The 11,742-nt window shown below is 41.2% G+C and overlaps 1 non-coding gene across 1 annotated transcript; it reads left to right on the top strand.

The window, feature by feature from the left end:
• Positions 1-5,115: 5,115 nt before the first annotated feature.
• Positions 5,116-5,222, top strand: LOC140831276 (small nucleolar RNA R71). Its single transcript, XR_012117849.1, has one exon. It is a non-coding gene; the product is annotated as a small nucleolar RNA R71 (small nucleolar RNA).
• The last annotated feature ends 6,520 nt before the right edge of the window (positions 5,223-11,742 follow it).

Here is an 11,742-nt window from a genome sequence, read left to right as displayed (position 1 = left end):
CTTCAAAAATTTCTCAAGAAACACCGTATACGTTCCCGGCTGCTTCCACGTAGTGCCCGAATAACACAATGTGTGAATGATCAGATCGTAATCCGGATTCAGCACCCAAGCCTGGAATACCGAATCATCCACTGCCGGTAAACCCAACAAATCATTTATCGTTTTAGGATCATATGGGACTTGACGTCCCCTCACCCTAGCCTTATTTTCAGTCCCTTCCGGGGCGTTAGCGTAAAACTCACGTACAACCGGCACCACAGCCGCATTCGGTTGTGCTAAAAAATTCGTCCACCCTCGTCCTGCAACCTGGAACTCCTCAAAAATATTATCTAAAATCCACGAAGTACATCCCCTCTCAGGGATTGGTTTTCTATGGAGTTTAGCTTGCTCAAATCGCTCCCTAGCTCTATCATTCACAAATATAGAGGGGGTGGATCGAGAACTAGAGGCACCGCGGGTTACCTTCGAGCGTTTGGAAGCCATGGTAAGAGTAGAGTGCACAAGTAATATGAAGTCGCCGGAAAATTTGGAAGCTCGCCGGAACGTGAAGAGGCGGCGGCGTGGGTGGTGGTCGGAGAGTGTAGATTTGGCCGGGAAAATCGCGTCTTGGGCTTTGCAACAATGGAGATTCACAAATATACCTGTAAATTGGCAAGAAACCACGTCAATCGCTTCAGATCTGGAGTGGAGGGGCGAAAATTTGAGAGAAAAGTGTAGGTTTTGCGAGTGGGAGAAGAGAGAAGGGAGGGCGCAGCTTTTAAACATTCGCGACTCGCTAGGGCGGTCAAAAGTGTCCGCCCTAGCGAGAGTCTGTCTGCCCGAAAATTACGAGTGCTCGCTGGGGCGGACAAAAGTGTCCGCCCTAGCGGGAGAACCTCGGTTTTAAAAATTTTAAAAAGACGCGAGTGTTCGTTAGGGCGGTCAGTTTAGACCGCCCGAGCGAGACATCCTCGACTAAAATTATTTTGAAAAGTTGTAACACTCGCGGGGGCGGTCAAGTTTGACCGCCCTAGCGAGGGATTTTCGGGAAAAAATGTTTTTGAAAATTTCGATTCCTCGCTGGGGCGGACAAAAGTGTCCGCCCTAGCGATGCATGCTCGGCCAAAAATCCATTACAAATTACAACCTCTCGCTGGGGCGGTTAAAATGAACCGCCCTAGTGAGGTATTTTCGAAATCATTTTGAAAAAAATTTTAATGCAAATGCCATGCAATTATCTAAATGCAAATGATGCAATTAATTAACTAACGAAAAGAATAAAATAAGGAGTAGAAGTAGTTCTCAATTTATCGTCTAGAGCTCGACTTTTCACCCATAAAATCAATCCCCCACACATCAAATATTTCACACTCAATAATGTTATTCAAAGGCATCTCATGACGGTTAGAAATATTACCTGTGCGTTGGCATCTATCACAATTGAGAACATACAAACGAGCATCCTTAAAAAGAGTTGGCCAATAGAAGCCACATTCGAGTACCTTAGATGCCGTCCGTATGGGTCCAAAGTGACCACCTACCTCACGGTCATGGCAGTGGTTCAGAATTTGACTGGTTTCCTCCTCTGCTACACATCTCCTTATCATGGCATCTGCACAGATTTTAAACAAAAACGGTTCCTCCCAAAAATAATATTTCACGTCAGAAAAGAATTTCTTTCTTTGGTGAAACGATAAATTTGGGGGAGGTGTGCCAGTGACAAGAAAATTTGCGAAATTGGCATACCAAGGGCACGCATTTACCTCAAACAATTGCTCATCAGGGAACCAGTCATCTATATCAGTGTTAAAGCCATTAATTCTAACATCCTCAAGCCTAGACAGATGATCAGCAACCACATTTTCTACACCCTTTTTATCTCGAATCTCGAGATCAAATTCTTGCAATAGTAAAATCCACCTAATTAACCTAGGTTTCGCATCTTTCTTAGCAAGCAAGTATTTTAGGGCAGAATGATCTGTATACACAATCACTTTAGACAGAACAAGGTATGAATGAAATTTCTCAAAAGCAAATACTATAGCAAGTAGTTCCTTTTCAGTAGTAGCATAATTCAATTGAGCATCATTTAAGGTCTTACTTGCATAGTAGATGGTATGAAATACCTTGTTCTTCCTTTGACCCAGCACCGCACCAACAGCTGTATCACTAGCATCGCACATTACCTCAAACGGTAACTCCCAATCAGGGGCAGTCAGCACAGGTGCTGTCACCAAGCTCTTCTTGAGTACTTCGAATGCCTGCAGAAAAGTAGAATCAAAATTAAACTCAACATCTTTCATCAACAAAGAGGATAAAGGTTTAGCAATTTTAGAAAAATCCTTAATAAAACGCCTATAAAAACCCGCATGGCCTAGGAAACTTCGAACTCCCTTTATCGATGAAGGTGGTGGTAGATTTTTGATCACTTCCACCTTGGCCTTGTCGACCTCGATTCCATTCTCCGATACTTTGTGTCCTAACACAATCCCCTCTTGCACCATGAAGTGACATTTCTCCCAATTTAACACCAAATTGCTCTCTTCACATCTAATGAGCACCAAATTCAAATTTTTTAAACATTCATCAAATGAAGAGCCAAAAATAGAGAAATCATCCATAAAAACTTCAAGAAAATTCTCAATCATGTCATGAAAAATAGCGGTCATGCATCTTTGAAATGTAGCAGGTGCATTGCATAGACCAAAGGGCATACGCCTAAACGCAAAAGTACCATAAGGGCAAGTGAAAGTAGTTTTCTCTTGGTCCTCGGGGGCAATTGTGATTTGGTTGTATCCCGAATATCCATCCAAAAAACAGTAAAATTCATGACCGGCTAATCGTTCAATCATTTGATCAATAAATGGCAAGGGGAAGTGATCTTTACGGGTTGCATCATTTAATTTCCTATAATCCATGCACACACGCCAACCCGTAACGATTCTAGTGGGAATCAACTCATTTTTTTCATTGGTAATAACAGTAATCCCACCCTTTTTAGGCACACATTGTACAGGACTTACCCACGCACTATCAGAGATAGGATAGATAATACCTGCGTCCAGAAGTTTGATCGTTTCAGCTTTTACTACCTCTTGCATCTTTGGATTGAGTCTCCTTTGTGGTTGTGCTAGAGGTGAGTACTTATCTTCCATTAGGATTTTGTGCATGCAGATCGAAGGACTTATCCCCTTGATGTCCGAAACTTTCCAAGCGAATGCTCCTCTATGCTCCTTAAGGACTCCCAAGAGCTTACTCTCCATATCGTCTGTCAAAGAAGAGGAAATAATAACAGGCAGTTTATTATTTTCTCCTAAATATACGTACTTGAGATGTGGAGGTAGTGGTTTGAGCTCCAAAGTGGGTGGCTCCTCTAGGCTTGACTTTTGAGGCACTAAATCTTTTCTATCCCCCAATTCCTCTAGTCGAAGCCTCACTTGCTTTCTCCAAGGTGGAATGGCATTCAAATGAGCTACCATCTCCATCCTTTCCTTGTCCAGCTCGTCCTCCTGTTTTTCAGTAGTGAGAGTAGCCTCCAATGGCTCTTGCAATCCATCCTGCACAAAATCACAAACAAGAGAATCTAAGACATCAACGCGAAAACAACTATCATCGTGCATTGTGTGCTTGAGAGTATTAAAGACATCAAAAATAATTTCTTCTTCTCCAACTCTCAGTCTCAATTTTCCCTCGTCAACATCGATCAGTGCTTTCCCTGTAGCCAGAAATGGTCTCCCTAGGATTAAAGGCATCTCCAAATCTTCCTCCATATCAAGTACTACAAAATCTGCAGGAAAAATAAACTTATCCACTTTCACCAAGACATCTTCGATAATCCCACGTGGATACTTGACAGATCTGTCAGCCAGCTGCAATGACATCCTAGTTGGCTTGGGTTCACCCAATCCCAGTCTCCTAAACACAGAATACGGCATCAAATTAATACTCGCACCAAGATCACATAGAGCTTTATGAAAATTAATATCACCAATAATGCAAGGTATAGAGAAACTCCCTGGATCTTTTTGCTTAGGAGGCATCCTGTTTTGAACTAAAGCGGAGCAATTTTCAGTCAAGTTCACAGTCATATGATCTTCTAGCTTCCGCTTGTTTGCTAAGATATCTTTCAAGAATTTTGCATAACTTGGCATATTCAGTAAAGCATCAGCAAAAGGAATGTTAATATGCAGTTTTTTGAATATCTCAAGAAATTTACCAAATTGTGCATCTAACTTAGCTTTTTTCAGTGCTGCAGGAAAAGGTGGGGGGATAACAATTTTACTCGGTGCAATAGGTGTAAAAGTAGAGTTAGAAGACTTACCTCCTTGCTGTTCCACCTCATCCTCACCTTGCTTGTTCTTTTCCTCCTTAGACTCAAGTGCCTTTCCACTGCGCAATTCCACAGCTTTCACATGCTCTCTCGGGTTAGTCTCCGTGTTGCTTGGCAAAGTTCCTTGCTCCCTATTAGCAATTAACTTAGCCAATTGTCCAATTTGATTCTCTAACCCTTTTATGGATGCATCCTGATTCTGAAATCTCGTCTCGGTTGCAGAAATAAATTTAGTCATCATTTGCTCTAAATTTGACTTCTCCTCCCTAGGCGGTTCTGGCTTGAATCCTTGGTGCATCCCATGTGGTGGCCCTCTTTGTTGGCGGTTTTGGTTGTTTTGACCTCCCCACGAAAAGTTTGGGTGATTCCTCCATCCCGGATTATAGGAGTTTGAATAAGGGTCATTTCTAGGACGGTTCTGGAATCCCACGTGTTTTGCTCCCTCAGGCACATAGAATGGATTGCCATCTTGGCAATCCTGCACGTCATGCTCACCTCCACACTTATCACAGAAAATCTCTTGCAGACGCATAACCGATCCACTCGCACTCATCCCATCAATCTTTCTGTTCAAAGCCTCCAACTGTGCTGACACCGCAGACAAATCAGTAACTTGATTAACCCCCGCACCTCGTTTCTGCCTATCAGAATGAGGATGATAGCTGCTAGCAGCCATCTCCTCCAATAATTCATATCCTTCCTCAGCCGTTTTTCTCAGCAAGTTACCACAGGCAGCAGCATCTATCATGGTACGGTTAGAAGTAAGCAGACCGTAGTAAAAAGTTTGAACAACTAACCCAAGAGGTAGCTCATGGTGTGGACATCTCCTCAATAAATCCTTGTATCGCTCCCACGCCTCGTAAAGTGACTCAAGCTCATATTGAGCAAAAGTAGTAATGTCGGCTCTCAGCTTCATAGTCTTCGACGGAGGAAAGTACTTGGTCAGGAATGCCTTCGCCATATCCTCCCATGTAGTGATAGACCCTACAGGCAAACAGTTTAACCACGCCTTAGCTTTATCTCTTAGTGAAAATGGAAATAAACGCAAACGAACAGCATCATCAGACACAGCATTAAACTTAAAAGTATCGCAAATTTCAAGAAAATCAGCTATATGAGAATTAGGGTCGTCAAGTGCACTTCCCCCAAATTGAACAGTGTTTTGAATCATCTGAATGATAGCTGGCTTGATCTCAAACTGGTTAGCTCGGATGACTGGTCTCACGATGCTTGGACGTGCTCCCTCAAGAGACGGTTGTGCATAATCCATCATCGGAATGCGACGTGGTATCTCAACTTGTCTATTGTCACGCTGTTCCTCTCCACGTTCTTGCTCGTGTCTTTCCATCTGTTCTTTGAGTCTTTGTTGCTGTCTTCGTCTGCGGAAAGTTCTTTCGATTTCAGGGTCAAATTCAAGCTCCACGTCGAGTGATCTTCGCATGCACCACAAGAAAAATCTGCAACAGAATAGGAGTATCAACTAACAATAAAATAAATAATACTAAAGAATTTAAATGAAAAATAAAAAATTGTGAATCAACAGTCCCCGGCAACGGCGCCAAAAACTTGATCGAGCCAAACTTGCACAGTGAATAGTCCCAAAATTTGTTTTATAAATGAAAGCTCGATTTAAAATATCGCAAGTGCACGATAGTCAAGTTATAATAAACGTACGTGAATACGAGTATCGATCCACAAGGACTGCGTTACACTATTCTTATTTTCACTTAAATTTCTCTAGCAACGATAGATGGAGTTGGTGATTAAACTAAAGTGAATTTAATACTAAAATGATTAAAATGCAAGAACAAATAATCAAGAAATCAATGATTAAATTGGATGAAAATCAAATGAGAAACGAATTTGTTGGGAATTATCAGTTCACCTACCACTCGTGTTCAGATAATTAGACTCGACTTTTACTCGTGCATTCGACGGAATTCCCTAGACTAATCAATATACTCTGTCGAGCTATATTAATACTAATCATAAACATGCAGTAATCAAGTGTCCTCAATTATTTAACAGTTCACGATTGCATTACGTTCTATGGAATCCACTAGCTTTCATCCGGGTGAACTATTACTATCGACACGTACCCAATTCCGTATGTCTACTAAAATTGTAAGTCCGTGGTTTATACTATGCGATCCTATTGTTAATTAGTCTGTCGAAATCGTTAACAACATGCAATAATCAAAGGAAGATAGCTAGGCTTCGCTTGAAACAAGAAATAACAATAGCATAAACAAATCACTTGTAAAAATGTCAAGAAATAATGTTAAACAACGAGTATGGGTAGGATCCCCTCAAATCCCAACAAATTTAGAGTTTAGCCAACCAAATTCATACTAAAAATCAACAATCTATGCAAGAGAATAAAATACTGAATAATAAAATACTAAATATGACGATGGAAGATGGCTGCGACGCTTGGAATTCTCGAGTTCTTCGAAAGTCTTCCTTACTCCTAGCCTTCTCTCCCAGAAAAAATGATGAAAATATGATGTGTAAGTCTGAAAAACGGCGCCCAATCTCGTGTATTAGGTTAGTGGTCTTGGATAGAGTCCATGAAAATAGAAACAAATCTCGCAGAATCTTGCTGGATCGCGTAACTCGCTAGGGCGGTAGGTTTTGACCGCTGGGGCGAGTGACTCTCGAATAAAAACTTTGAGCCTTCTCTCTAGTCTCGCTGGGGCGGCCACTTTTGACCGCCCGAGCGAGAGATCTTCTGTTAAATTCTCTTGTCCAGGCTAGCAGTCTCGCTGGGGCGGTCAGTTTTAACCGCCCTAGCGAGAGGTCTTCTGTTCGATATCCTCGGTAAGACTAGAATGCTCGCTGGGGCGGTCAGTTTTGACCGCCCTAGCGAGGCTTCTTCGTTGTTGTGCCCATTTTCTGCTATATTTGGTTCCATTCCTACAAAATACCACAAAACACACGAAATCAGTCATATGCTAAATAATGCAAACAAAATGCAAGAATAAACTAGAACAAGCTAATATGATGTATGAATGCGACTCGAAACCAACACTAAAAACACGTAAAAACGAGTCCTATCAATGCTTGCCACACTTTGGACACAGTGGCTTCTCAGGATCAAATGGAACAACTGGAACTGGCGGAGGTCTAGGACTCGACTCCATCTTGCCCTTGCCCTTGAAACGATCCCTGCCCCTCTGATTAGAACCCTGGCCTCTCTGAGCAACAGCTTGATGCCTCTCCTGCCTCTCCCTGGCGATATCCTTCTCATCCTGCTCGGCCAACAAAGCTTTGGACACGATCTCCTTGAAAGTAACAGCCTTGGACATGTTGATATCACGGCGAATCTCAGCTCTAAGGCCTCGAATGAAATGAGCGCCTTTGTCTTTGTCATTGGAAGAAATGTACGGAGCAAACAAGAAACCCTCCTCAAACTTCAGAATGTACTCACCAACATCCAAGCTCCCCTGACGAAGCTCCAAGAACTCCGTAACCTTCCTCGCTCGAAGTGCATCGGGGAAATACTTGTCATAGAACAGGTCAGTGAACTCTGACCACTTCAGTGTAGCAACAGTCACACCAACCTTCGTCGCATTCCACCAAATGCGGGCAGCCTTAACCAACATGAACACTACACAGCTGATCCTGTCTTTGTCCTCGTACTGGAGATGATCGAAGATAGCTTCAAGCGCCTTGACCCACTCGACAGCAACTAAAGGATCGGTGCTACCTGCGAATTCCGGTGGATCCATTCTCTTGAAAGCAGAAAAGACGGCATCAGTGCCAACAGCCTGAGCAACCTGACCTCTCACTAGGCCTCGACCCTGCCCTGCTCCTTGCAATCGGAGCAACTGCTGAATCTGATCGCTATGCACCTTAGCCTGCTCCTTAAGCAACTTGCCGAACTCGTCGACAACTCTCGAGGAAGAACTATCCTCACCCTCTGCCGCCTTACGCTTAGGAGGCATACTCTACAATTGCTCACAAGACACCAATCAATATATATAAAAATGGATAGATGCAAGAAAACATACCCGGACAGTTGAAAGTAGACGAAGTCATATGCATTGGTCCGAAGAACACCGCTCTGATACCACTAAATGTGACACCCTGACCCGTTACAATAAAATACAGCGGAATTTAAAATTTTCTTTCAAATGGAAGGAGTTTCAAAATACATTTCATTAAAAATGTTTACAAAATAGCAATACATGATCATTTAAATGACATAACAAAAATACAAAATATCATTCTTATGATCATGCCAAAATCTTCCTTCCAACGGTGCATGCATATGACCCCTATCCACAGTCAACGTCCAGGGCCTCCACTCTGATCTGCATCACATGAAATAACTGAAATGAGAATAAATCTCAGCAAGTGGAACTCTAATATAGCAATGATACATAATATACTCTGTAAAACATGGCTTTTAAATCATAAATACCATCAACTCTGAAACGTAAATACTGTAGCAATAACTGTAGCAATAGCATATCAATAAGATAGCAATAAGATGGTATTCTCTTTTCTCTGGTTGGATTGATATCAATAGTATCTCTGCTCTGGTGCTAATATCCCTATCGATATAAACCGATAACTCTGAGGGATAAAAGCCTATGGTCGATGATCATCTAATTGCATGCAATGCTCTGACTATGATTAATCAATCCAATAAAACATTTGAACTCTGAATAGCATTTAAGGCCGTCCTTTCACAATCTCATATTTTCTCTTGTATTCCCTTTTTACAATAGTGAGATATACAATACCTCCAATAGATAATCAATGAAATCAATACATAACAATGGATCAATGGAAGGGAATATCACTTTAAAATCTTTAAAACACAATACATATAATATCATGTGAGCAAAAAGGATGAAATTCCACTTACAAACCAATCGAACACCTCCAAACTAAATCTTGGTACACCACCTACAACAATAATCCATAAACAACACCAATATCAACTCTATATCCACAAATACAAGTCAAATAATCCATTAAACCAACAATAACAACACCCTATAACAACTCATCTCCAAAAACCATGATAGAATCGCACCAAAGGCTTACCTAAGCTTCCTTATACCACGGAGAACGTCGATCTCAAGTCGGAAATCCAAATAAACCCAAGAATCAAAGGTAGGAAGCAAAAGAAAATGGAGAAAACCCTTGGAAGAAGAGAGAAATCTCGAAAATGAGGGAAAGATAAGGTAGAAATGAAGCCAACCACTCCAAAAAGCAACTAAATATCTCGCCCATACCTCCACCGCGGGTGCGGTCACACAAGCACCGCGGGTGCGCTATGCCTTCGGCCAACCAACAAAATTCCCAAGCACGAACACCGCGGGTGCGGTGCTACAATTACCGCGGGTGCGGTGCACACCGCGGGTGCGGCCCTTGCACTGCCGCGGGTGCGGTCAAGCCACGGCCTTCAAATTCTAAAATGATGAACAGTACACCGCGGGGGCACTCCTCTAAGAGCGCGGGTGCACTCAAGCTACGGCAATGAACAGTACCAATGCTACTAAAATCAATCCGAAATGCTGAAACGAACAATCAACACCAACTAATACCTCAAAACAATAATAACCAATAATACTATGGCCCAAAACACAACTCTAAACATCTAATCACATAACCCAAATAAACAAGTAAAGCTTAAACCGTACCGTACACCGGGCTCGGCTATTACACTAACAACTTTAAAAATGCTTCTACAACTCTCCCCCCTTAAAAGAAATTTTGTCCTCCAAATTAAAACTTACCGAATAGCTCGGGATACCGACTCCTCATCTTTGGCTCAGACTCCCATGTAGCTTCCTTCTCTGAATGATTATGTAACACCCAGACATTTGTATGCATATGATGTAAGGTAATGATTATGATTAAGTATGTTCATTATTACTTTTATGGTTTGTTATGATGATCTTTTGGGATATGTAGTGTAATGGTGATGGTTTATGGCTTCAAGATATGATATGAATGGTATTGAATGATATAGAATGAAACAAAGAATGGATGGGTAGAATAGAAAGTTGATCCTTAGCCAAATAGGTAATGGAAGTGCTGAAACGGTATGAAACTCTGGCAGTAGTTGTGGTTTTTAGCATAATGTTTTGTATATTGATCCAAATGAGGTGAGGCCACTTCCATTAGAAAGATAAGATATAAAGCTATAACTTTTTTATTTTGAGTTTGTTCAAATCATTGTGGAAGGTAAGCCAAAAGTGCCCCGAAGTTTGTCGTGTGTTTCGTCGTTCCTCCAGTGACAAATGTTGGGAGATTTAGCATAACTTTTTACTCAGACCTCCAAATGACATGAAACCAATTGGAGATGCAAGCCAAAACATAGTGCTACAACTTTCCAGTTTACCACTGTTCCAAGTTATGAAGGAAAGAGGCGCTTCGGAAGCGATCTTTGAAGGGGTTGTGCGCAGAGCCCGGGCCCGGGCGGGAAAAGATGTGCGCCCGGGCGGGCCTTGTTCGAGAAAAATGTATTTTGGCCGAGAGCTCCGCGCCCGGGTGGAAAACAATGTCCGCCCGGGTGGCCAGAAATGTTTAAAAACGTGTTTTGGGTAATTTTAGGCATAAAATAGAAGGAGACTCTCATTTTTCTCATTTCCCTTCTCTTTGTTTCTCTTCTCCATCGTGTAAGGTAAGGGTTCTTCATTTTACTATTTTTCCAATCTTTATTTTAAGCAATTAATCTTCAATCCGGAGTTGGAACTTCATCCTTTTAGTGAAAGGAGCTAAGGTAAGTTGTTTTTCTTCTTGTTCTTGAGTTATTGAAGATGTTGGAGTTAGGGGATGATAGTTGTGATGATGTATTGGATTAAATGGTAATTTAAGGTTATTATTTGGGTTTATTGTTGTAGGATCATCGTCAAGGTTTAGGAAATCAAGTGCTCCAAGTGTTGTAAGTGGAATAAATTCTTAAATACATCACATGATCCTATATGTATGTGTTTTGATGATTTTATGACGTTAACTCCTTTCAAATTCCATTCATGATATATATATGTAAATATGTATGTATGGTAGTGCAATTATATGCATTTTTGAATGAAAGGAGTTAAACTTTAAATGATGCCTCTAAGGTGTTCGATAAAATGCATGAATGAAGTTTTATATGATTGAATGATTGGATTGATAGTGATAGTAGCGGTGTTGCCCTGGAAATTCTAAATCCGCAATGTAATTGGCCAAGTAACGATGAAAACTTATGCTCTCTTATAAGATGCATTTTATGCAGAGGTACATGTCCCTCCTATAGATTCGTTTTTACGAAGAGGGTTAGCAATGAATGAACTATCTTATAAGAACTATCAATTCTTCAGTTGATCAATGAAATGAATATCATCTCTATGTATTGTTGTATTGTAATTCTTTACGGATGATATTAATGATGATTCGACGTTTATGAAATGAGAAGGATAATGTTTTCA

The sequence above is a fragment of the Primulina eburnea genome, chromosome 4 (genome assembly GCF_022965805.1).
Source record: "Primulina eburnea isolate SZY01 chromosome 4, ASM2296580v1, whole genome shotgun sequence".
Lineage (NCBI taxonomy): Eukaryota > Viridiplantae > Streptophyta > Magnoliopsida > Lamiales > Gesneriaceae > Primulina > Primulina eburnea.
Note: the sequence above shows the minus strand (reverse complement) of the source record. Positions and strands in the feature narration are given on the sequence as shown.